Source organism: Mesoplodon bidens, assembly GCF_964165515.1.
Source record: "Mesoplodon bidens genome assembly, chromosome: 2".
NCBI classification, from domain to species: Eukaryota; Metazoa; Chordata; class Mammalia; order Artiodactyla; family Ziphiidae; genus Mesoplodon; species Mesoplodon bidens.
This window is the reverse complement of record NC_138177.1, coordinates 169572837-169596812: the sequence shown is the minus strand read 5'-3', so window position 1 is coordinate 169596812 and position 23976 is coordinate 169572837. Positions and strand designations below refer to the sequence as shown.

General features: G+C 39.8%; 1 protein-coding gene across 3 annotated transcripts in view; it reads left to right on the top strand.

Annotated features, from left to right (window-relative positions):
• Positions 1-7848: 7848 nt before the first annotated feature.
• ZBTB40 (zinc finger and BTB domain containing 40) overlaps positions 7849-23976 on the top strand; it is an 83171-nt gene continuing 67043 nt past the window's right edge. For 2 of the 3 annotated variants that reach the window (XM_081226052.1, XM_081226053.1), the window contains exon 1: positions 7849-7982. The gene's annotated coding sequence lies outside the window, so the exon portion shown is untranslated. Of the gene's footprint in view, positions 7983-8895; positions 8939-23976 lie in introns of those variants that run through there. The other variant, XM_081226054.1, reaches the window with a different exon arrangement.

Genomic DNA, 23976 nt, shown 5'->3' with positions numbered 1-23976 from the left:
TATTATTTATCTTAACACCCCACAAAATGAAATAGTTAAATATAAGCCTAACAGAATATGTACAAGATCTATAAGAAGAAAACTACAAGACTCTGGTAAAAGAAATCATAAAACTAAATAAATATATGATCTTATTTACAAAGCAGAAATAGAGACGCAGATGTAAAGAACAAACGTATGGATATCAAGGGGGAAGGGGAGGGGTAGGATGAATTGAAAGATTGGGATTTACATATATAAACTATTGATACTATGTATAAAATAGATAACAAATGGGAACCTACTGTATAGCACAGGGAACTCTACTCAGTGCTCTGTGGTGACCTGAATGGGAAGGAAATCCAAAAAAGAGGGGATATATGTATATGTATAGCTGATTCACTTTGCTATACCGTGGAAACTACACAACATTGTAAAGCAATTATACTCCAATAAAAATTAAAAAAAATAAACTCACCCACTAATAGTGAATAAAAAGTAAAAACTAAATAAATGGAGGGATATTCCATGTTCATGGATATGAAGATTTAATATTGTCAAGATATCAGTTCTTCCCAACATATCTATAGGTTCTATGCAATCCCAATGAAAATCCCAGCAAATAATTTTGTGGATTTTGACAAACTGATTCTAAAGTTTTTATGGAGAGGCAAAAGACCAAATAGCCAATGCAATATTGAAGGAGAAGAACAAAGTAGGAGGACTGATACTACCCAACTTCAAGACTTACCATAAAGCTACAGTAATTAAGACTATGGTATTGGCAAAAGAATAGATCAATAGAACAGAATAAAGATCCCAGAAATAAACCCACATAAAGTTGACTGATATTTGACTAAAGTAGCAAAGGCAATACAATGGAGTAAAGATAGCTTCAACAAGTGATGCTGGAACAACTGGACATTCCCATGCAAATAAATGAATCTAGACACAGACCTTACTCTTCACAAAATTAATTCAAAATTGATCACAGACCCAAATGTAAAATGCAAGACATAGGAGAAAATCTAGATGCCCTTGGGCATGGTGATGAATTTTTAGATACAACACCAAATGCAGAATCCCTGAAAGAATGAATCAATAAGCTGGGCTCATTAAAATTAAACTTTTCTGCTCTGCAAAACACAAAGTCAAGAGAATGAGAAGACAAGCCACAAACTGGGAGAAAATATTTGCATGAGACATATCTGATAAAGGACTATTATCCAAATTATACAAAGAATTCTTAAAACTCAACAATAAGAAAGCAACCTGATTTTAAAATGGGCCAAAGACCTTAACAGACACCTCACCAAAGAGGATATACAGATGGCAAGTAAGCATACCAAAATATGCTCCACATCATACATCATCAGAGAAATGCATATTAAAATAATGACATACTGATATACACCTATTAGAATGGCCAAAATCCAGAACACTGGCAACACCAAATGCTGGTGAGGATGTGAAGCCACAGGAACTCTCTTGCATTGCTGCTGGGAATGAAAAATGGTACAGCTACTTTGGAAAATAGTTTAGCAGGTTCTTACAAAACTAAACATATTCTTACCATATGCTCCAATAATTGTGCTCCTTGGTATTTACCCAAACAAATTGAAAAGCTACACCTACACAAAAGCCTGCATACAGATGTTTATAACACCTCTATTCATAATTTCCAAAACTTGGAAGCAACTAAGATGTTTTTCAGTAAGTGAATGGATGAATAAACTGTGGTATATTCAGAGGATGGAATATTATTCAGTGCTAAAAAGAAATGAGCTATCAAGCCATGAGAAGACCAGGAAGAAATAAATGCATATTACTAGGTGAAATAAGCCAATCTCAAAAGGCTACATACTGTATGACTCCAACTATGTGACATTCTGGAAAAGGCAAAACTATGGAGACAGTCAAAAGGTCAGTAACCTCCAGGGATTTGGGTGTAGGGAGGATGAATAGGCAGAACACAGAGGATTTTTATTTATTTTTTTGGTCAAGTGATTTTTTAGCTTTAATTTTAAATTATAAACATAGCATGTGAACACATTTGTTAGAAAAATTCAAATATCACCAAATATATAGCAGAAAAGTGAAAAGACATCCCCAAATCTCATTCTCTGCCTTATATATAGCTTGTTAAGCACTTTAATGGGTTTATAATTTTTCATTTTTATAATAACTTTTGAGTAGGAAATATATGCAAATAGTTCAAAATTCAAAAGTTACCAAGTAGTTTATAGGGAAAATTGTCTCTTTCCTTCCCTGTTTCCAGCAATTAAATTCCTTTCCCTTGAAGAAAATCCTATTAACAGTACATATATTTGTGGGTTTTTTTTTTTTTTTTTCGTTATGCGGGCCTCTCACTGTTGTGGCCTCTCCCGTTGCGGAGCACAGGCTCCGGACGCGCAGGCTCAGTGGCCATGGCTCACGGGCCCAGCCGCCCCGCGGCATGTGGGATCTTCCCGGACAGGGGCACGAACCCGCGTTCTCTGCATCGGTAGGCGGACTCTCAACCACTGCGCCACCAGGGAAGACCCTATTCGTGTTTTTTTTTAACTTTCTATTTTACATTGGAGTATAGGTGATTAACAATGTTGTGTTAGTTTCAGGTGTACAGCAAAGGATTTTTAGAGCAGCGAAACTACTTTGTATAATGCTATAGTGGTGGATACATGTTACACATTTGACCAAACCCACAGAATGTACAACACCAAGAGTGAACCCTAACATAAACTATGGACTTTGGGTGATAAGGATCTGTGAATGTAGGTATATCAATTGTAACAAATGCACCATTGTGGTGGGGACTGCTGGGGCAGGGGATCACAGGAAATCTATATACCTTCCTCTCAATTTTGCTGTGAACCTAAAACTGATCTAAAAAGTAAAAATATTCTATATCTTGTTATGGTGGTGGTTACATGGGTGTATGAATTTGCCAAAATGCACTTTAAATTAGTACATTTTCTTTTATGTAAATTATATTTAATAAAGTTGATTCTAAATGAGATGAAAGATTACACTGGCCTGCTGTTTGCAGAACAAAGTAAAGGATAATAAAAGAGACTTCAGGAGGAGGATATACAGTAGGTGAGGGATAAAAGTCATTTGCACTTTGGCTGTGGAAATAGAGTATATTTAGAGGTAAAATCAACAAGACTTGGTGACTAGTCGAGGACGAGTGACAGAAGTGTCAAGGACAGCTCCCAGCTGTCTAACTGCAGCAATCAGGCAGAGTGGTGGGTGGGCTGTCCTCTCTGAGCTGAGGAGCTGGAGGGGAGAAGCAGGTTTGGCCGGAAAATTACAGCTTCTGTTTTGGATTAGATGGTTATGATGGGCTGTGAGCCATCTCCAAAGATGTTGATTTTGTCATTCTGAATCCAGCAGAGCCTTTTGTCTCAGGGGAAACTGGGGCAAGAGATTCATTCACAGTACAAGATATTGGTAGGACCAGACCCCACGGAAGTACCCGAGACTCTGATTGGTTGGGAGCCCCTTCGGAGCGAGGCAGTCTCTCCTGGTCTTTTGCCATCTCAGATGGATGAGCAAGCTGACCTTTCTGAGTCATTTAGCAAATTCCAACAACATCCTCATCTGAGACTCTCTGGCCTCCACTGGGCAAGATCTGAAGACCAAGCTTCATTTGGATTGGAGAAAAGGGTAGGGAAAGTCTAACACTTAGAAAGCCAGGAAGAAGAATGCTAAGGCCCAGATACCTACCCTAGCAGATGAAAAGCATATGCTGAGCCTCTAGCAAACTTCACTTCTACAAATAACACCACCGCCTTGGGGAACAGCAGAGACATTTGACCAGGCAGCAGCTGTGCAGAGAGTGCTATTTAAAGACTCAGCTTTTGCAGCCCAAGGACTCCAGGCTTAGGATTTGATTGGAAGGCAGAGTCAAGACAGCAAAGACTGACGAAAGAACCAGATTTGGGGAAAAACATCACCAGGTGGTTAGCTGCTGATATGAACACTGAATATGTTAAATGAGTTCATTTTAATAAAAATATGTCTAACCATCTCTCTCTGAGTAAATTAAGTGTGTTAATTCATGGAAAGCGCTTGGAACAGTATCCAGCTCATAGTGCTTATTGAAGGGAAACTGTCATTATTACCATCATTATCTCCCAATCTACCTACCTACATATATTTGCCCAGAGATGGAGAAATGCTCATCTATAATGATATGTTATTGCTAAGTGGTCGGATTTATAGTGAGTATGTTTTTAACTCTCTTCTTTGTATTTTTCTGTAATCCTTGAATTCTTTATAATGAGCACAAATATTTTGTAAAAACCACAAGTCATTATTATGGGGGGAAAAGTGAAGGCTCTGGAGTCAGACTTCCTAGGTTTCACCCCAACTCCACTGATTAATAGCTATGTGACCCTGAGCAAATTATTTACCTCCTCTGAGTCTGTTTTCTCCTGTATAGAAGGGGGTAATAATGTTACTTACCTCATTTGGTGGTTATGGGAATTAAATGAGATAATCTAGGTAGAGCTTGGCATGGTACCTGGCAGAGAGTAAGACTGAGATAAATAATGACTGTTACTACTAGCAGTAGAAGTGGTCCTGGCTGTGTTATTTCCTTCTTGGGCAAGGATCATGTTCTATTTACTTCAGTGTTCTTGGCATGTAGTAGTCACTCTGGAAACAGTTGGTAGTTTAGCTGGGGCCACCTCAGGCATCAGCCTGGGAATATTCTTTGTCAAGGTAGAAAAAAGAGTGAAAAGACCTCAAGCACCTTCCCCGTCGTGGTCAAGGGTTGGGTCCTTCCTTTTGGTGATTGGGAAGCACAAGTTATTTCTCCAAAACTCTTGAGACTCTCCCAAGAGATGAGGTGCTTAGAGGGTCCATCATTGGTTTCTTTTTTTTCCTTCGATTTTTTTAAACATCTTTATTGGAGTATAATTGCTTTACAATGGTGTGTTAGTTTCTGCTTTATAACAAAGTGAATCAGCTATACGTATACGTATATCCCCATATCTCCTCCCTCTTGCATCTCACCATTGGTTTCTTACTCTTCCATATGATGGCTAGCCAGAAGCCAGGGCCATTGCTCTCCATCACCTTCTGCTGTTCTTCATGGACTGTAGGCAAGTCATTTCCAGGAGAATTTCTAATAATGTAAAACCTCAGGTGAACAATTACAAGGGAACTGCAGCCATTTTCCATTGACTGTGTGTGAGTGTGTTGGGGAATGACATTCTTTGTTATGTCTAAAACAATCCTTCAACATACAGATGACAAATAGGCACATGAGAAGATGCTTGCTCATCATCGGTAATTATTAGAGAAATGCGAATCAAAACTATAATGAGGTATCACCTCACACCGGTCAGAATGGCCATGATTAAAAAGTCTACAAATAATAAATGCGGGAGAGGGTGTGGAGAAAAGGGGACCCTCCTACACTGTTGGTGGGAATGTATTGAATAAATTGGTGCAGCCACTATGAAAAACACTATGGAGGTTCCTCAAAAAACTAAAAATATAGTTGCCATGTAATCCAGCAATTCCACTTATGGGCATATATCTGGAAAAAACAATAATTTGAAAAGATACATGCACCCTTATGTTCATAGCAGCACTATTTACTATAGCCAGGACATGGAAGCAACCTAACTGTCCATTGACAGATGAGTGGATAAAGAAGATGTGGCATATGTGTGTGTGTATATATATATATGTATATATATATATATATATATGTATATATATATATATATGTAATGGAATACTACTCAGCCATAAAAAGAATGAAATAATGCCATTTGCAGTAACATGGATGGAACTAGAGATTAGCATACTAAGTAGAGTAAGTCAGAAAGAGAAAGACAAATACCATATGATATCACTCATATGTGGAATCTAAAATATGACACAAATGAACTTATGTACAACAGAAACAGACTCACAGATGTAGAGAACAGATATGTGGTTGCCAAGGGGTGCGGTGGGGGTAGGGGAAGGATGGATTGGGAGTTTGGGATTAGCAGATGCAAACTATTATGTGTAGAATGGATAAACAACAAGGTCCTACTGTATAGCACAGGGAACTATATTCAATATCCTGTAATAAACCATAATGGAAAAGAATATGAAAAAGATATATATATATAACTGAATCTCTTTGCTGTACAGCAGAAATTAACACAACATTGTAAATCAACTATATTTCAATAAAATTAAAAAAAATAAAACAATCCTTTAGAAGGAAAAAGTCCTTCCTATATTTTCTAAATACTCTACAACAAACATATATTCCTTTTAAAGTAAGAAATGAAAACTTCAAAAAAACCATCCAATTCTTTATAACCATGGTCCCAGGAATTCAGCATATCCACATTTCTCCTGCTTTCTCCTTCTCGTCCCTATAAGATGCAGAGTCTTGTTAAATTAAATAGGGAGGACAGATGGTGTCTGCACTTATTCCTGTTGTTTAAGAATGATAAGCATCAAGCCGTCCACATTCCCATACAGTACATTGGCAATAATACTGCTTTTCAAAAATCCACTGATTGGATAAATATTTCCTGAGCACCTACTATGTACCAAGCACCATTCTATGTGTTTGTTTGTTAAATCTGTCAAGACGGTATTGAGGGCTCCCACTAAAGGAGAATGCAGAGATGGTGGAAATGAGTGATTAGGAGACACAATAGCTGTAGGTGTGACTCTAGTGACTACATAAGTGACTGTTACCGACAGTAAATTTGACCCTGAATGTGACAGTGACATGTGAGTATAATAGTGAAAGTGACTAAATGGTCAGTAACAAGGACAGCTGTTTACCCTGTTAGGGTCTACTAATATTGACTTGATTTTGTGGCAGTGAAAGTAGTTGAGTGATAATGATGGTGAAAACAACTGAAAGGGTGACAGCTGTGCACACATTCCAACTGCTATATTGTACAGAACTGTTTGAAATTTGTGGTTATGGAGAGGGGTCGCATACTGGACAGTGACAGTAAAAAAAATTATGAACTGGATGACCGCAACAATGCAAATGACAGTTTTGCCCAGTAGGTTGAATTTGTGATTAAAACGGTGATGGGAGTCAGTCCGACAATGACATCCCTCAGAACGACTCACTATCGACCCTGTGGATGCAACAGCTGTAACCAAAGAGGGAACCTGTCTTTGTACTGAGACAACTGGATTTGGGCGGCATGACTGTCAGGGACAGACAGACATTGTGAGGCTCAGTGGGCCAGAGCCGATGTGACTTAATTTGATACTGTATGGATATGACTTCATTTGTTTGGCTGTGTGAAGGTGGCAAGAGGAATTCCAACATGGAACGCACAGGGTGCGAGAGTGCGTGACAAGAAAACCGAGCACAACCAAAACTAACGCTTTTACCCACAAGCCTCTACATCGCAAAATGGGGAGGAAGGAGAGGCGGGACCAAAATGCCTTCAAGATGCCACGATTGGTTGATACGGGTCTGTTAGCCTATTACGTCCGAGCCAAGCCTCTCCGCCAATGAGAATGCGTCTGGGGCGCGGCTCACGTCACGTCTCCGCCTTGCACGTGAACTTGTTTTGGAAAAATGGAAAGAAATCTTTTGTGCCTAATTCTCTGCCGTTGTTTGAGATAAGATCTCAACTTTAGTGCTGCCCGGGCGAGGGACGTTAGAAACCGATTAGAACTTTTCTAAGGGAGTGTGGGGAGGGTAAGGAGTGGTCAAGGGTCAGAGGTCAGAGAAGCGGCTAGCAATGGGTTTATCCCAGCGTGCTAGCATTGGTGTAGAGCTCGTGCCCCGCCCCCGTGAGGCCCGCCCCCAGCACGTGACTGTGGCGCGCGGGGCAGGCCGGGCTGCCGCTTCCTTGCTTATACCTCTTCCGCGCCGGCCTTAAAATGGCCGCCTGCTGGCGTCTCTGGCGCTGTTGAATGGAGAAAGCTTTATTGTTCCCTTCGGGCAGGAGTGTTCGTGTCCTTTATGGCGCTGTCAATAAAGAACCGCAGTTTGAATCGGTGCTGAACAGGTAACCATAGAAACGGGGCTGGGACTCAGCGTGGAGACCCCTTTGGCAGCTGTGGCCTAAGAGGCGCCCCGAATGAGGGGCGAACAGAGACCCCTCGGCGTGGCGAAGTCCGCTGCGCTCTGCCAAGTCCCGGCCGTCTCTCCCCGCCCCGGGACGTGGAGCCCTGGGGCGGCCTACACCCTGAGCGCAGGCTCCGCTGTCGTCTGTGGCGGGGAGAGGCCACGGGGTCCCGGCCGGGACGCTCGGCCGGGCCTAGTCCCCGCTTGGGGCCTGTTCTCCGCCTGGGACCTGCCCTCAACCCTCGCCGCCTGCTCCTCGGCGCGATCGGAGGCCACTCCTCGCAGCTGCTTCTCGCACTCTCATCCCTCCTCCCCTCCCGCCAAATCCCGACCCCGGGCCCCAGCAAGTTAGAGTCTTGGGCTAAATCCGCCCCTCCTCCCTCCCCCGCTTTTGTCAGCCGGGAGCTAAGAAGGTTTTACATTTTTTTCAGTGGCTGTGAAGAATATTTCACATAATTTGTGACAGTTGTATGAAATTAGATTCTCATGTCCGTAAATGAAGTTTTATTGGAACACAGCCGTGTTCATGGTTTATGTATTGCCTATGACTGCTTTCCTTCTACAAGAGCAAAGTTGAGTAGTTGCAACAGATATCTGATGGCTTTGATCCCTTGGCGCACGAAGCCGAAAATGTTTTTGGCCTTTCACAGAAAAACTGTGGCGGCCCCAGCTCTAGACGCAAGTAGACCGGGTCAGTGTTGTCCTTCAGGGATTCCTCAGGTCCCTTCTCACGGAGTGGGAAACTCGAGTTACAACTGCCCTGTGCACCCAGAGCTCTTTATTTGACCAACCACTCTGGCTTCCATTACCTTTTCCGGTCTTATTGGTGTATTATTCAAAATGGAATTGTTTCTCCTACTTTGAATAACAATAATACCGTTCTACCGAGCGCCTACGGTAAGCCAGTTGCTTATTTATTTTCATACACAGGTTTTTTGTACCAACAACTTTTTAGAAGTGTCCGTGTCTGTTTTGTGTAAGAGGAGGAAGCCCAGGTTCTGAGAGGTTAAGCTGTCTAAGAGTGTAATAGAGTATAGGTCTGGCAAATCGAGCTCTTCCCTGGGAGCGCCCTGCCTGGGGACCCATGTTGTTCTGCTTGGACTTCATTCTTTCACATCTCTCAAACTGGGACTATTGGTTCTTCCTTGGAATCGAATCCAAATCTTTGTATGGCTTGTGGAGATTTAATTACAGCCTCAACTGAAAATTTTCTCTACTTGGCTAAATCATCAAACTTCTGCCACTCCCCACTTTCTAATTTAGACGTTGTTTTTATTTTTATTTTTTATTTTTAACATCTTTATTGGAGTATAATTGCTTTACAATGGTGTGTTAGTTTCTGCTGTATCACAAAGTGAATCAGTTATACGTATACATATATCCCTGTATCTCCTCCCTCTTGCGTCTCCCTCCCTCCCACCCTCTCTATCCCACCCCTCTAGGTGGTCACAAAGCACTGAGCTGATCTCCCTGTGCTATGTGGCTGCTTCCCACTAGCTATCTGTTTTACATGTGGTAGTGTATATATGTCCATGCCACTCTCTCACTTCGTCCCAGATTACCCTTCCCCCTCCCGTGTCCTCACGTCCGTTCTCTACATCTGCATCTTTATTCCTGTCCTGCCCCTAGGTTCTTCAGAACCACTTTTTTTTTTACATTCCATATATATGGGTCAGCATACGGTATTTGTTTTTCTCTTTCTGACTTACTTCACTGTGTATGACAGACTCTAGGTCCATCCACCTCACTACAAATAGTTCCAAATTTCGTTTCTTTTTATGGCTGAGTAATATTCCATTGTATATATGTGCCATATCTTTTTTATCCATTCATCTGTCTATGGACACTTAGGTTGCTTCCATGTCCTGGTTATTGTAAATAGTGATGCAATGAACATTGTGGTACATGACTCTTTTTGAATTATGGTTTTCTCAGGGTATATGCCCAGTAGTGGGATTGCTGGGTCATATGGTAGTTCTGTTTTTAGTTTTTTAAGAAACCTCCATACGGTTCTCCATAGTGGCTGTATCAATTTACATTCCCACCAACAGTGCAAGAGGGTTCCCTTTTCTCCACACCCTCTCCAGCATTTATTGTTTGTAGACTTTTTGATGATGGCCATTCTGACCGGTGTGAGGTGATACCTCATTGTAGTTTTGATTTGTGTGTCTCTAATGATTAATGATGTTGAGCATCCTTTCATGTGTTTGTTGGCAATCTGTATATCTTCTTTGGAGACATGTCTACTTAGTAGACGTTGTTCTTTTATAAGAGTTGTTCCCAAACCTAACTATTCATCACTAGTTTAACTAACAAATAGATTCAGAGCACCCATGCTTGCATGCATACATTTGTTTATCATTCAGTATTTGTCGAGCACCTAGAATATACTAGCGATGATTCAAATCCCTGAAAATACAGTGGTGAACAAGATCAATGTAATCTCTGCCCTTCCATGCAATTTAAATTCTGTAGGGGCTTGGACAGGTGGCATACAGGTAAACAAAGATAATTTCATATATAGCTGTCATTGCATCATAATAATAAAATCAGTAGTTAATATTTACTGAGTGATTCCTGTGTGCTAAGGACTTCACTATGTGCGTTATTTCCATGGTTTATCTTTTAATCCTCACACCAACACTATGACATAGGTAGTATTAATATTCCCATTTTAAAGATGAGGAAACAGAGTCAGGAGAGATGACCAAGGTTACATAGCTAATGCATAAGGGAGCTGCGATCTGAACCTAAACTGATCACACTGACCACCCTGAATTATTCCATCTGTTTGTTATCTTTCCTACTAACTTGGGAGGTCTTGAAGGGCAGGGACCACACTTCACCTTTTCTTGTATCAGCTGCTAGCCAGTGCCCACAACCTGGTATTTGGTAAATAGTAAATAAAGCCGGGCTATTCACTGAACAAATATTTGAGTGTCTGCTATTTACCAGGCACCACTGTGGCTATGATTATCAGGGTGAAACATGGACCCAAAACCGAGTGTCTTAACACGGTAAAGAGGTAACAAGTTACTCCAGATTGTGGCAACTGCTATAAAGCAAACAAAACAGTGTTGACCTGGGAGACCACCTATTATTACCAGGATAGTCCCCAAAGACCTCTCTTCTGGGTAGTTTAAGCTGAAACTTGTTGAGTGACAAGGATCCAGTCCAAAGGAAGGGAAAGGGGAGAGAATTGGAGAGGAAGAACTTTTCGGTAGGTTCAGAGACTGTGAGATGGCAAGAACTTGGAGAGTTACAGAACTGGAAGAAGCCAGTGAATGTGTTGTGATTCACAGTCTTGTGCTCTGAGTCCCAGCCCTGTACCCAGCTTTACTGCTGATAGAGCTGCATGCTCTTGGGCCAGTTACAGGTTATTGTCTAATTTGTCAAATGTGGATAATGGTACCTTCTCAAAGGATTGTTGTGTGTTTTCTTTTTGTTACACACATATTGCTGAATTCCAATTAGAGAAAACTAACCAAATTTGACCCCAAATGGAAACTTACTTAAAGTGATAAATAATGACAAAAATTCAGAAGTATGTTACAGATGAGCGTGTGTGTGTGTGGGGTGTGTGTGCATGGGTATGTGTGTGTGTGTTTCTGTCTTTGGGGGGAGGAGAACAGATCTTATTTTTTTTCTTAATGTTTTGTTAAGAGAGGATCTTTTCCAAATAGGATTTAATTTTTTAAACAAAATTATACAACTGTCTGTGGAGAGCGTTTTTCATCATTTTAGTGTTTTAAGCTTGAAACTATTTGCATTCCTTCATTCTAAGAAAATGATAGGCTTCTTCTAGTTGGTAGTAATTTTAGAATTTGTTTGCAAATGATTTGGGGTTTCCTCTAAAAGTTTTCAAAATAATGTTGCATACTTTAAGCAGAATGTTGAATGCTTTAAAGCCGGTAGACTTTTTGAATAGGTAAAAATAAATGATGTTTGGGCTCATGAACATGAAAAATTACAGAGGCAGTAATAAATTGAGCAAACCATATAGGAAGATCAGCAATGTCAAGTTTTGTTTTAAACTGTATCCAGTAACCATATTGCACATGTCATCAGAAGATGTAATCCAGACCAGCAAATGGAGCAAGGAACTGGACGGAGAGTGGCATGTTAATGCAATGTTAACCAACAAGCCCTGAATTAAATTGCTATTTTAGGTTTGGGTGGGACTTTCACATTTAAAGTATTGCAGTTTTACTCTGTGATTTGGGTCTGTTGGATTCCAGTAAAGAGTAGGTGGTAACACTAGCTTTGAAGGATAATATAAAACTGCAGGAAGAGCCAGGGCATACCAATTTGTTTTTCAGTCTATTTTATTTCAGTTCAAAGCATCATTGCAGACAGGCAGCGCAGGGAAACAAGCCACACTTTGGCAATACTCACCTGCTTTTGGAGATTGAGGAAGACTGAGTGTAACCAAAGTGTGGCTTATTTTCCTGGACTATCTATCTGCAAAGGTGCTTTGAGCTGAAATAAAACAGATTGAAAAGCAAATTGGTATGCCCTGTTGCCTCATACTGAGTATTTACATTACCCTTCTGGAGTACTGCCTGTACCAGCACCCTGGGGGGAAGCGGTGACCCTTCAGCCTCTTTCAACTCTTCAAGAGAGTGAGCTCTTTGATTTTAACAAGGAAAATGAATTGGGATATATTGTTTTCTGGATCTCCAATAGCCTGCCTTCTAAAGCCATCATCTTGATAATGTGGAGAAAGCAAGCTATAACCTATAGAGGAAATAATTAAATATTAAGGGCATTTAAATTCAGAGATGAGGTTGTCACTTTAAGTCATGCAGAGGGTGCGGTATTTCATTCGCAGAGAGTGTGCAGTTGTAAGACTCCTACAGCTCTCAAGGGAGAGAAAGGTAGGGAAAGAAAGCTATCTTTCCTTACATTTCCCTAATGTTGTAATTTAACTCCATATCCTCAAAATCATGACATCAAGTATTTCATTTCTTCCATAGATAAAGTAAATATGTTATTGCTGATCCACATTAGCTTGTTAATCTGGGGTAAATGGTCAAGTTGCAAGGGATCCATGAATCCTTTGAATTTGCCTGCAGATTTGTGTGTGAATGCCATTTTTTTTTCTGGGAAGAGAGCCCATTACAGGCATAGCTTGGAGATGTGGCAGGTTCAGTTCCAGACCACTGCAGTAAAGTGAATATTGTAATAAAGCGAGTCACGTAGAAAATACTTTATTGCTAAAAAATGCTAACCATCATCTGACAACACATGGTTGCCACAAACCTTTAATTTGTAAAAATTGTGCACTATCTTCAAAGCGCAATAAAATGAGGTATGCTTGTACTGTAGTCAGGTCTCAGAGGGGTCCTTGACCCTTCAAAAGGTACTGAGCCAACAATGAATATGTAACACCACTGACCCGAAACAGTGAGGAGAATCCCCCTAAAACTAGTACTTTCTGTTGTTCTGGGACCATGACCTCAAAGATGTAAAAGTATATTTTCTTGCTTTGTTTCCTGTCTAAACTGGTCAAACATAGTTGAATGTTTGTGTATAACATGGGCATTCACCCAGTGAGGTGCTTCAGGGATACCTTAGAGATCATTGTCATTATTTTACATGAGACTGGTGAAATGGGGACGTGTTGTCTTGACAACCTGGTTAGCAGATGAACGTATTTGTTTCTTCTGACAGGTGAAAGGAAGAGTAGTAGAAGCTCAGTACTTTGGCTCTAGGCATCAACTTTTTGCAGGTGGAGTCAGTTCCTCAGGGTTAGGAAAGTAGGGTTAAAAGGGAGAGAGGAGGAGAGGGATAGATTCAAGGAAGCAGAGACAGGAGGCAAGGATGCTTCCCCTGCATTTGTCCTGGAGACCCTCTGTATCTGTGACAGTAGAGCTGCTATTGTGAAACCAAACTTATCTCAGAACTTGTCTAATATTAGGACCTCTGAAAAAGTCAGTTTGTGATATAATTTCTGGTTTTATTAGTACCCAAAAGGAAAAAAAAAAGGAAGGAAATATCTTTTAAATCTTTATGTTAGGATATTTTGTAAAAATGGGACCTCAATAGAAAATGGCTTAGGCCAGAGTTTGGCCCGTGTTGTGTTTACCAATTAGTTGCTTACATTTAAACATGAGAGATTTTACATCTGTCTGACCCCTGAAGGTGTTTGCATGAGTGACTTCTGCTATAAGCTCTAGAATCTGGTTTTGGGACATACAATAGGGCATGTTTTATGAAGGAAAGGGCCCAACTAGGTTGAGGGAGGTTAGAAACAAAGGATTATAAGTGTGAATAATAGCTTTTGAGGCTCCAAATACTGGTTACTTGACTTTTTTTAATATAAAAAACAAAAATGAACAGTATATGATTCTATTTCTGACTTTGAGAAAATCTTACAAGAGGTAATCTAACTCTGCAGTTTCATCTGTTTCTCAACTTTCTGGGACTGTGGCCTGACAGTTGGGTCTTCCTTCTTGACTCCCTTAGCTCCCTGCCCCCACGAGGGGCTCTGGCAGCAGTGAACTTAGCAGTTTTCTTCCATCTGGTACTTCTCTTGGGTTCCTGGTCTCAGTGGATGGCACCACGGAGCTGCCAGAGGCAGAAACCCGGGAGTCATCCAGTGTTCTTCCCCTTCTCTCAACTCTCCACCCCCTTCCACTCCCCACCCACAAATGGCACACATTTTTTAGACTGCAAGCCTGTTGATGTCCCCTTTCTCTTTTGGCTAAAGCCGCTGTAATCTCTTGTTTTGGATTACTGCGCAGCAGTCTGTAGCTGGCCAGCCAGCTTTCCACCTTTGTTCCGATCCAATCTATTTTGTACACTGTCGCCAGTGATCTTTATAAAGCACAGATGGGAACACGGTACTCTCCAGGCTAAAACGCCAAGATGGCTTGCCTGCCCTCTGTGTGGTTCCTTGGCATGGCTTGGGCTGCCCTCAAGCCCTGGCTGTGCCCACCTCAAGCCTCAACTCTTAGCGCTTTCTCCACTCCCCTCTTACCCTTCTACTTGAGCGTCAGTCATTAACACTCCATGGGCAACATGGAACTTCACCCTTCCTGGACTGTGGGCCATGCTCTGGGGCTTCCGGGCTGTTCCTTCTCTCTGGATTTCCCTGGCCATGTTATTAACCAGGCAAGTAGCAATGCTGCTGTCTGTCCTGACCATTAGATTACTGAATGTTGTTTTAGTTTTCTATGTGGTTCCTTTTGTCCTTAGAATATATGCTATTTGAGTTGTATAGTCAAACATTGTCCCAAAGTCACTTCATGTAATTATTTTCTCTATGTGGTTATGCCACCAACTTGATAAACAGACCCATTTGTTTTAAAACTTAAGAATTGATTTTAAAAATCTAATTTTGTTTTTTTAACTATGAAAACCATTTACATGGTTCCAAAATCAAAACTGTACAGCAAGGTGTATTCATAGAAGTTTTTATTTCATGCCTGACCCTTCTTTTCTGTTTCTCTTGAGTCTTGCTGCCAGAGTTTTGGGGTTTTGTCAGTCTGTTAGGTAAGAAATAATATTTCAGTATAGTTTAATTTTATTTTCTCCTTTTATGAGTTACAGAATATCTGCCCAATGTCTGTGGTATAAGTTACAAAAATATTTTTTCCAGTTTGTCACGTGTCTGACTTTACATATGTAGTGTTATTGCTGTACAGAAATTTACATCTTTACATAGTCATAATGATCAGTCTTTCAGTGTATTACTTTAGATTTTGAGTCAGAGTTAGGAAGTTTGCGCCACTCTCAATTTATGAGGAATTCATTAGTGTTTTCTTCTAGTACCTATATGGTTTCACTTTTTTTTTTCTTTTTTTTTTTTAGTATCTAAGACTCTGATCCATTTGGAATTTATCTTGGCATTTGGTTTGAGGAAGGATCCAATTTTATCTTTTTTCTAGTGGCCAGCCAGGTGTCCCAGCACTACTTATTAAAAGCTCTTATCTTTTCTCCACTGATTTGAGATGCTGTCTTTAGCAGATACTAACCTCTTATGTGCATTTGGGTTTCCTACTGGATTTTCTGTTTTGTTCCATTGATTGTCAATTCATATGCCATTACAAAACTATCTTAATTTTAGAGGCTTTGTAATTTGTTTTACTGTCTGGAGGGGCTAGTTTTTTCATATTGCTCCTTTTAAGAGTTTTCCTGGCTGTTTTGCTTGTTTATTCTGCCATATGAGCTTTGTAATAAATTTGTCTAATTTCCGGATGAAACAACTTGATGGTATTTTTATTGAGATTATGCTAAATTTATAAATTAGCTTAGGGAGAACTGACATCTTTATGATGTTGAATATTTCTATCCAAGATCATGGTCTGTCTTTCCATTTGCTCAAGGCTACTTTTGTGATTTTTCAAGAGTATTTTATGTTTTTCCTTATATAAAGTTTGTTTGCTTCTTGCTCAGTTTATTAGACTTTCATTCTTAACTTTTTAAAAAATAAATAATTCCTTTAAGAATCCCTCCAGAACTTCTCAGAGAAGTTATATACACCCACGTACTCAAAAATTTTTGCATATGGTTTCTGGTGGTTCATAGATACCCTCCTCCAAAAGCCCATCCCATTATATTGTCCCCTCCAAACCCCTTCTGTTGTCTGTCTCCCTCTCTTTCCCATTCTCAATACCTAGCTCTGTGTCCTGCATACTGTAGGCAGTCAGTACATGTTTGTTGAATGGAATGAATAAAGCAGTAAGGGGAAAAAGTGAATAAAAGAGTGAGAAGCCTATAAGAGTATATTTGGGAAGGTTTTCCTTGCACAGTTGTTCCTCAGTCTGCAGTCTGTAGCCTTAATTCACTGGTACATAGCATTTTGCTCTCCTCCTTATCCCCATCCCAGAACTTAAAAAATACCATGTTGATAATAATAGTTAGCATTTAATGAACACCTTAAAAGTGCCACGCACTGTACTAAGTGTTTTACACAATTTCTTGTAATCCTCACAGCAACTAAGCAATAGATACTATTATCCCCATTTAAAAAATTGTTATGGAAATTTCAAACATAAAAGTGAGAATAGCATTATGAGCTCCCATATACATGTTCACTCATTTTGCACTTGAGAAAACAGGTTTTGAAAGATTAAGTAACTCAAGGTTACAGAGCTAAAGTCAGGTGTAGAACCCAACTCTTTTTAGCTCCTTATTAAGATTGTTTAAAAAAAATTTTTTTTTAATTTTATTTATTTATTTATTTATCTATCTATCTATCTATCTATCTATCTATTTATTTATTTATTTCTGCGGTATGCGGGCCTCTCACTGCTGTGGCCTTTCCTGTTGCGGAGCACAGGCTCCAGACACGCAGGCTCAGCGGCCATGGCTCACGGGCCCAGCCGCTCTGCGGCATGTGGGATCTTCCCGGACTGGGGCAGGAACTCGCGTCCCCTGCATCGGCAGGTGGACTCACAACCACTGCGCCACCAGGGAAGCCCCTGTTTTTAAAATTTTAAACTGGCCAGGGAAAAGCAGAAGCAAGGGAGATGGTCAAGAGCTACTCTTCTAAACTGTAACTGGTAGTAGTATTATATAAGTCTTCCCTTCTAATTCACATCACAAATATTTCCCTCACTTCTGCCGTTTGCAAACAGTAAACCCTCCTCTCTCTCCCTCTTTATTGCTTCTCTTATGTTCTTTGCTTTTGCTCTGCTTTCTCTTTGTCTTAGAGTTTTGTTAGTGCAATCTGATCTTAGTTCATTTTTAAAGGCCTGTCACTGTTTTGAGTACCCAGCTCCTAGCATGATGTTGGGAAAGTAGTAAGAACGTATAAATTTAAACAACAGTGAAGCTTGCTGCTCTTATTCATTTAGCCCGTAGGTTTGGTACGGTACTATAACTTCTGAATCATGCTCAGGAGCCCTGGCAGTCATTAAATTTGGCCACCTAGACACAAGCTGCTCTTCTAGCTGGTACTCTGCTGTCAACTGCCCTCAGTTCCAGTCAGATTTAAACCAGAGGGAGACTTTCTAAGGTCAAAGTCCAAGACAGCAGAATAATTGGTCCCTAGAGTTCTGGATTTTTTTTTCCTGGGCGGCAGAAAATGAAGTTTTCCATGTATTTCTTTGAACATTTTTGAGCAAATACTATGGAATCCCATAGGCTCTTTCCAAACGTTAAAGACAATAGAGAAGTTATCATCTTTTGCTTTTTTTTTTTTTTGATGTTAGTTTCTTAAGTTAACCCTCTTGTCATAATCCCTGGTGATGGATGGGAGAAAGATAGAGATGAAAATAATTCCCACTTCAAAGGCAAGAGGAAAAGCTTACAGTACTAAGGGGAGAAGAGAATGGAGTTCATGTATGAAATATACACAGAAGTGTCCTGAAGGCTGGGTGATCTGAGTAGGGTCATAGGACAGTCTCACAGGAAGTTGGGGCTCCATAGACTCTTCAGTGCTTCTGCTGCTTAACTACAATGTAGAAGAAAAGAAGGATTTTAAGCTGAAAGTGGTCTCTCCTTCCCAGCTGTGCCATAAACTCCTTGAGAGCAGGGAGTATGCTGATTTCTTCTCTGTGTAGTTTCAAGTCAGTTAAGGCCATTTGGCTGAGCTCAGTAAAGATCTGCTGGACAGACAAGCACACACTGTCCACTGACTAGGCTGGGAAATGGGTCTTGGAGGTTTGCTGGGACGGCATGGGCTCCATATCCCCCAGTGGCACTATTAGCAGCTGTATGGCCTTGGACAAGTCAGGGGGCCAGAGTAATGTGTGTATGGTGCCTCATATAGCGGGGAATAAGTAGGCTCTAAATCAAGGTCATCTGTTCTTCCTTAAAAACTACTTCATTTACTGTGTATCTTTGCACTGCCTCTGAACAGAGAAGTTACCAAAAATGTAGGAGAAAGACTCAAGGATCAAGCGCTTCACTGCTTTTTAAATTCTTAAGCTTGGGCAATATCCAGTGGTAAAGGTTCCGGCTCCAGAGTCAGACAGCATGGGTTCATTTATTGACTGCTGCTCACTGGCTTTATGATTTGGGGCAAGTCATTTAATCTCTCTAGGTCTCCACTTTCTCAGTTAAAGTGGAGTTAATAATATTAACTACCTCCCAGATTTTGCAAAAATTATATAGGCGCACCCATGCAAAATGTTTGTCACAGTGTCGGGGATATAATAAATCTTCATAAAATGTTAGCTCCCATTGTTAGGTTGCTACCTTAACCCTTCCAAACTATGTCTTTCTTTCCCCCCTTTCCATAATGTCTTCCTCATTACTTTCCACTTAAAAAGTATATATCTGAGTCATAGTTAACAGAAGAGTCTGATTTCTGTTATTAGTGAACTGGAAGATCTTGTAACACTTCTCGGGGCCTCAGTTTCTTCATCTACAAATGAGGGAATTGGAGCAGGTGATTTCAAAAGTTCTTTGTATCTCCTATTAAATTTCAGTGAGTTAAAGGCTTTGTGTGAAATCTCTCAGATTATATAGTCCAGCATGCTGTTATGAGAGGCTTAACCCTCTCCCTTTCCTAGCTTGACTCAGCTGTGAAACTTGCAATGTGATTGTCTATAAATTCTTTTTTAAAAATTATGTAATATTTGACATACAGTATATAGAAGATACATATGTAACTTATATAAGTGATGAGGCAGAGTGATTAAAAACAAGTATATCGGACTTCCCTGGTGGTCAGTGGTTAAGAATCCGCCTGCCAATGCAGGGAACACGGGTTCGATCCCTGATCCGGAAGATCCCACATGCTGCAGAGCAGCTAAGCCTGTGCGCCACAACTACTGAGCCTGTGCTCTAGAGCCTGCGAGCCAGAACTCCTGAGCCCGTGTGTCACAACTACTGAAGCCCACGCACCTAGAGCCCGTGCTCCACAGTGAGAAGCCGCTGCAATGAGAAGCCTGCACACTGCAGCAAAAAGTAGTCCCCGCTCGCTGCAACTAGAGAAAACCTATGTGCAGCAACGAAGACCCAACACAGCCATAAATAAATAAATATTTAAAAAAATGAAAAACAGTATATCTGTGAACTGATCACACAGCCCAAAACTGTAAAAACAAATATTTTGGCAGGTGTATTTTTATGCTTCCTGTTAACATTTAATGAATATTTACAATGTTATAGGAAATGCCTTTCATGTGCATTGACTCACTAACAGAGGCTTATTAATGCTTACAGCTACCCCATGAGATAAAACTAATATTATCCTCATTTTACATATGAGGAAACTGAGGCCCAGAGAGTTAAGCAACTTGCCTCAAGTTGTATAGCTGGTAAGAGAGGCAGAGCTGTGATTCACCCGCGGGCGAGCTGTCTCTACAGCCTGTGCCCTAAACCTTTACTGTTAAACACACAGCCTCCGGAGTCACAAGGCCTGTTTTGGTATTCTTCAGTTGCTTGAGCTCTTTACTTTTACATTAGATGGGTATCTTTGATTTTGGAATTTGCTACTGTGTGGTTGAGATTTATTCCCCCCTGAAGAAAAGTGTATTATCATAATCAGATTGGTGAAAACGCAGAACTCATCCACATTTTCAGGTCAGGACAGAAGTGTCAGTGATGAAGCCAAGGGTCTTTTGTAACACCTAAGAGGTTGAATGTGAAAGCACTGAAGTGATGATTGCTTGTTGAGAGTCTTGACTGCAGGATGGAAGAGTCGGCCTTAGGTGTAACGCAGTCACAATCCCCAGCCACTCATTAGATGAATATGTTGCTCAGGAGATTTTGCAGTTTGGCCTGTGAAGAGTCATCGTTGATGAACTACTGGATCAAAGCAGCATGGCCCGGAAAGGCAGGGGAAAGGCAGATAAGTCTCTCAAAGCCTCCTTCCATTATAATAGCCTTGAAAACTTGCTTGTTTCTCTGAATTAGACAAAAGATAAGAGGACACAAGCAGTTTGTTATGCCAAACAGTTTGATGTTTTGCCTCATTGTTTTGAACACCTCAAAAGAAGAGTTTCATTAGAGATTGAGAGAATCTGGAAAAAGAAATGAGTTGAATGTAATGGTTATTATAGGCTTATCAAGAATCAGATGCTAGCTGCCAGTTTTGAGACGTGAAAATCAACGTTTCTAGTGGTCCTTAATCTCCTGTCTCTACCTCCTTGAGAATATGGTGGTGAGGTGGTGGTAGTGCTGATCATGATGACGCTGACGCTGACGCTGATGCTGGCAGCTAGCAGCTAATCAGTTTATTGAGCACTTGCTGTGTCCCCAGCATATAATGCTGGTGCTTTAGCTGTGTTAATTCATTTAATCTTCCAACAACCCAGTGAGAGAGGTACTATTATTACCCCTATTTTGTAGATGAGGAAACTATGCCCCATGGAGTTTAGGCGATTTTCCCAAGGTCACACTTTGTAATTGGGCATTTAAGCTTCACACTCAGGTAGTCTGGCTCTAGCTCCGGCCTTTAACCACTGAGCTACACTGCTGCTCATGACCTGTCTCCCAGAAAGTGTGCAGTTGAATAACACTGTGTGTCCAGTAATTTAAAGAGCATTATAGATGCCTCTTCCCCTTCCCAGTCCATGGACTTGGGTTCAGAGCCCACCCTAGAGTTATGTAAATTCCTTGTGGGCAGAGATTATGTCTTATTTAACTTTGCTTGGTACATGGTAGGAGCTAAATAAATGTCTTATGAGTATATAGTATGTTGGAAATGACACTAGCTTTGAAGCCAAACAAACCTACCTGGGTTTTTTAATTTGCAGGTTATAAACATAATGCATGTTTACTGTAGAAAAAATTTGAAATATATGAAGAAGAAAATAAGTCCCCCATAGTGATACTACCTAGGGATAACCACCATTAGCATTTTAATATATTTTCTGTCTTTTTCAATGCAAATGTATGTATGCATGTACATATATTTTTAAACCAAGTTGAAATTATATATACAGTTGCATCCTGTTTTTTTTTCCTTTTAGTATGTTGAGAGCATTTCACCACATTGTTAAAAATCTTCAAGAGCCTAATTAAAATTTTTTTATTTAGATATAATTCACATACTATACAATTTACTGTTTTAAAGTATACAATTCAAACTCTGTGTAACTATCACCACTTTCTAATTCTAGATCATTTTCATCACTCCAAAAAAATACCCCATACTCATTAGCATTCACTCCCCAGTCCTCCTCCCAACCTCTAGCAATCACTAATCTTTCTGTCTCTATGGATTTGCCTATTCTAGACATTTTATATAAAGGGGATCATACCCTATGTGGCCTTTTGTGTCTGGCTTCTTTAACTTAGCATGTTTTCAAGGTTTACCCATGTTTGTAGCACTATCATTATTTCATTCCTTTTTATGACTGAATAATATTCCATTGTATGGATAAACACGATTTTGTTTGTCCATTTATCAGTTGATGGATGCTTGAGTTGTTTCCACTTTTTGGCTGTTAATGTATAATGCTGCAGTGAACATTAGTGTACAAGTTTTTGTGTAGACATATGTTTTCATTTCTCTTGGGTATATACCTAGGAGTGGAATTGCTGCATCTGTATTTAACTTTTTGAGGAACTGACAAACTTTTTTTCACAGTGGGGCTACCATTTTACATTCCTACCAGCGACGTATAGGATTTCCAGTGTCTCCACATCCTCAGCAATGCTTGTATTTTTTGTTTGTTTGTTTGTTTTATTATAGCATCCTAGTAGGTGTGGAGTGATATCTCATTGTGGTTTTGATCTGCATTTCCCCAGTGACTACTGATGTTGAGCATTTTTCATGTGCTTATTTGCCATTTTTTTATATCTTCTTTGGAGAGATATCTGTGCAGATCCTTTGCCCATTTTAAAATGGGCATATTTGTCCTTTTATTTTTGAGTTGTAAGAGTTCTGAATACCTTATTTTGATACACTGTGTTTATATATTCTGGATACCAGACCCTTATCAGATATATGATTTGTGAATATTTGTACCCATTTTGTGGATTGTCTTTTTACTTTCATGATAGTGTCCTTTGATACACAGAAGTTTTTAAATTTGATGAAGTCCAATTTATTTTTTTTCCTTTGGTTACTTGTGCTGTAGGTACCATATAGAGAGCCTGAGTTTTAATGGTTACATGATATTCTATAATATGTCCATATACCATGTTTACTTTAAAAATCTCATATTATACATCTAAGTTTCCAGTTTTTTACCATTAAATCTATTGCTCTGAATACAGTGTACATAAATATTATATCTCTAATTATTATCTCTTTATAGATAGATACTTAGAAGTGGGTCTAAAGGAGTAAACATTAACAATTTTTTTCTTCTAATATCATAGGAGTCTCATTCTTTTTTTAATTTTTAATTATACAACTGATATATATTACAGATATATTCTGTAAAACACATCCTGGTAAAACATTCAAACAGTGCACGTAAAGTATATCCTCCTCAATCCCCCCAAATTCTCATGTCCCTCTCCAAGGACATTTTTTATAGCTCTACATGAGCAGATTACTTACTAGATTACTTCCCTGAATGATTTTTACCAGTTTACACTCCCATCAGCACTGTGTAGGTACCTCATTGCTCCCTTCCCTGCCTTATTAATGCAAATATTTTTATCATAATAGCTAACACTTAATTGAGCATTTGCTGTTGACAGGCACTTTGCTAAAACATTTAAGATGCATTATCTCATTTCATCTTCACACCAAAACTGTAAAGACGTTAAGGCTCACGGTGATTAAAGTGACCTGCCCAGGGTCACTGAGTAAATGTCCAAGTTAGGCTTCAAACCAAAGTCTGCTAAATCAGAATCCATGGTCTAAAACCACTGTTTCCCAATGAAATATTGTCATTGAAAACTTTTCCAATTTGCTTGCCCCTAAATAGTATTAATGTTTTAATTTGCATTTCTTTATTCATCAGGGTGAACTTTTTATTGGATTATTGACTGTTTATTTCTTTTATGAATTATCTGTTTTTCTTTGTCCATTAAAAAATTTAAATGTTAATTTTTGTCTTATTTTTGTATCATCTTTC